This window comes from Lathyrus oleraceus, chromosome 4 (genome assembly GCF_024323335.1).
Source record: "Lathyrus oleraceus cultivar Zhongwan6 chromosome 4, CAAS_Psat_ZW6_1.0, whole genome shotgun sequence".
Classification (NCBI taxonomy): domain Eukaryota; kingdom Viridiplantae; phylum Streptophyta; class Magnoliopsida; order Fabales; family Fabaceae; genus Lathyrus; species Lathyrus oleraceus.
In genome coordinates, this window is record NC_066582.1 from 443,453,820 (window position 1) to 443,457,901 (window position 4,082).

Below are 4,082 nucleotides of genomic sequence, written 5' to 3' on the forward strand. Positions count from 1 at the left end.
TAAACAGTCACAAACATTGCCTCTTAAGGAGGACTTCAGACAGTTGCCTGGCCAAGTAACAGGCCAGGTCTTCCAGACTACATGAAGTAAAGGAATCATACCTCAAGCAAGTTGCTATTTAAAGCAAAGCAAAGCAAAAGTTCACAAGGAACTAAAAGCCACTAAAGTACCTGAAATCAGTCAAGCACAGTTAGTATACAAGTCAAAGTTAAATCAGAATGAAACAAAGGTTAACAGTCAGCACAAGCAGATAGGTGTGCAATGCACAAGGCTCAAGGCATATGAGCCAAGCCACCTACAAAACAAAGAGGTTAGCTCATGATAATCAAATGAACTCAATCAAATTGTAGTGATCTCTTTGAAGCATTTGTAGCTTAACCTGAAAACATGAACTCAAACATAAGCCACAGGACCACTAGGACAAGCCTAGGGTCAAAAATGAATGAGAAAGTCAAAACAGCAAAGGGCAAGTATCCAAAATCATGCTCAAACAATCAAGAAACAAAACCAATTGGGTTCACATTCATATCAATCACTATCATCATTTCATGAACAAATTAGGTCAAGGTATAGCAAACAGAAGCTCATAGAAGTCAACAGCAAGACTTAACTCAAAAGCAATCTCAAACATTTCCAAAAATCACCAAATAAATCATGATCAATCACAACCCACAGCATGGTAAGCATGTCAAATTTCAGCTCATTTGGACAAGTGGAAGGCAGTCAATGAAAATCAGAAAGTCAAAGCAATTTTGAACATGCTCAAAGAAGTCAACCAAACATATATCAACTTGAAAAATTCATAAATCAGAGATGGCATATGATAAATGAATGGGACTAAAACCATGGCAAAGGTGAGGATGTCTAGTTATCTCATGTAAAATTTCATGTCCATCTAATAAAGTATGAGAATTTCACAAATGAAATGGGAATAAGTGTCACCAAAAGTCAACATATGACTAAACAGGGGAGAAAATCTCAAACAATTAGGAAATGCCACAAATAATTCCAAGAAAATTCACATGTAAACTAGACATACAAGAGTAGGTTCATGCAAAAAATCAGATCAATTGGAGGTCAAGAAGCATGGGTACAAAAATCATGAAGTTGGACATCAATGGTGTGACACAAATTGTCACACCCTAATTCAAAAAATCATAACTCACAAACCAGCAATGATAAATTCACAAACTCTACACCAAAATCACCATGAGTGTGTCTAGTTTAAGCACAAAAATTTGGGAGCCATTGAATAAAGTATCACCATTTCACAAATGTTTTGGCAAAGTGTACAAAATATGCATACATGTCACAAACCCTAATACCAATTAAAATCCATTGATCACAAAATTCTGGAAAAATTATGATAAAAAAGTAGAGATCATGATGAAGCTAATGCAAAAAATCCCATTAAAATTGGAGCAAACATGATGGAGATATGATTTTTCAAAGATTGATAATCAAATGGAATCAAAAATGAGAAAAATCAACATTTATTCAATGGGACATGCCACGCTGATGGCAGACTTGTAATTATCCAGGCCACTTAACAAAACGCTGCCGTTTTGGGCCATGAAATGAAATAATTCGATTGGCTCTGGAAGCTACAGCCATGCGTACGTGAGGAAACCAGAAATTTCTGGGCAATGCATTCATGAGATTAGGGTTTTTGCTACAGGAACCAAGTTCATCATCCCAAATCGAGTTTGACAAGAATTTTTCCAGAAATCAAGATTGAGTACACATAAATGATCAGCAAGCAAAGACAAACATGAATCCATCATTGGTTTCCATTAAAACACCATATAACTCATGAATCGAGCAAGAAAAGAATTCATCATCAAACTTCATTTCAGCATAATTCAAAAAATAACCAACCATTTCAAAAAACAAAACCATCATGAAGCTCAGCATGGAGAGATCTTTTTAAAGCATGCATTGATTTATCAAAATGAGGAGGTCGAATCCTTACCAGTTCTGAGGAACAGTCGTGATTCAGTTGCTTTTTCGTGTGTTTAGCTTGAAACAGTTACTCTAAAACCCTCCTAATGATGAATGGTGAAGATGCTTTAGCTTGCAACAGCTTGGAATGGCCTCAAACAACTTCTGCCATGGATGATGTCTCTTTAAAACAGCAGTGGAAAAGGAGCTTCCAGTTGGAAAAATATGGTTGCAACAGGTCCACAATGTTGTATGGATGTTGTATTAAGCAAGGCAAGGTTTAGTTCTTTGGAAGTTTTTGACAGATTTTGAGAAATGCAAAAAAAATGAAGTTTTTGAGAATGAGTGATTTTTGTTGGTTTGTGCAGCTGCTAGGGGTTTGTAACATGACAGAAAAAATGATGAAAAAATCTGCTATGTTGTGGTACAAAGGATGGTTCATGGATATGTGGGATAGAGTGGTTGAAAGTTGTACTTTTCTTCCAATTTCCAAGCAACTAGGGAATGGCTACATGTACTGCACAAGAATGGGCTTCCAACAAGTCTCAAATGCATTTTCAGATCATGTTTGAATGGTAGAATTGATTAGAAATGATTATTTTGAAAAGTCAAAATTCCACTCACTTGAAATTAATTAAGGCAAGTTCAAAAATGCCATTTTGCATGGTGATGTTTTGGTGCATGAAATTTATATTTTTGGAAAGAGGAGATGAAATGTGGTTTGTAGAAAAAAACCCCACCAAAATTGGCCAAATGGTTTGAGAGATATGGCCTTTTGAAGTTCAAGAATTTTTGAAAATGATTTGATCATAACTTGCCAACCATACATGGGAATTGAGTGTTCTTGGACTTTTTGGAAATGGGAGAACAAGATCTTCAACTTTCATGTTGGGCAAAAATTCATTTGAAGCTTGTATCATGATGTAAGTTTGAGGATCAAGACTTTCCACTTTTGGTAAGTTTCAGTTACAGGTCCAGTTTCCATTTTTGGAAATTTCTGATCTGGCTTCAAATTCTTCCATGATGGTGTTTGACATGATATATGAAGCCTATATGGACATGAATGAGACCTCTCAAACCAATTCCCATCATTAAAACCATAGAATCAGTCACAGTTGACCAAGTTTGACTTTTAGGGTTTCTGACTGATTGTGCATTGACTGATGACTTCTGAACATCCAATCCTTGACCAAAACACTTCAAATGGATCCCCAAGTCATGTGAACATGTTGGACCAACCCTAGGGCCTTGGCTCCTTGAGAATTGTGCTTGCTTGCCTGACTGACTGATCTCCTAACCAGTTTGACCTAATTTCTTGATTGGCTTGCACTTGAGGCAAATGGAACAATGCAATGCTATGCAGTGGACCATGATATGCTATGACCTAATATGAGAATGTATGTACAATGATGGGTGCAAATTTGAGGTGCTACACTCCCATTCATCTGTTGATGTCTGGTCGAGTCTTCCCATTCATCAGTAAATGTCTGGTCGATCTTTTTTTGGTGTCAGTAAACATCATCTTTCGATGTCGGTAAACGTCGAGTTTTCTCCCATTCATCAGTAAATGTCTGGTCGATCCTTTGTTTGATGTCGGTAAACATCATCTTTCGATGTTCGTAACATCTTTCTGTTTCCCCAAGCAGAGTTCTCCTCTCCGTTGGTGTCGATAAACGTTGAGTTTTTCCTATTCGTTCGTTGACGTCTAGTTGTATCTCCTTTTCCAATCATCCTCCTGTCTGGTCACCTCTCTGTTGGTGTCGATAAACGTCGAGCTTCTCCCGTTCGTCCGTTGACGTCTGGTCGAGTCTTTCCCAGTTCATCCGTCGTCCGTTGATGTCTGGTCACCTCTCCGTTGGTTTCGATAAACGTTGAGTTTTTCCTATTCGTCCGTTGACGTATAGTTGTCCCCCTCCCATTCATCCAATGATGTCTGGTTACCTCTCCGTTGGTCTTGGTAAACGTCGAGTTTTTCCCATTCGTCCGTTGACGTCTGGTTGTATTTCTCTCTTTCCCATTCATCTGTTGATGTTTGGTTACCTCTCCGTTGGTTTCGATAAACGTCGAGTTTTTCCTGGTCGTCCGTTGACGTCTAGTTGTGATTTCTTCGTTCCCATTCATCATCTTTCGATGTCTGGATG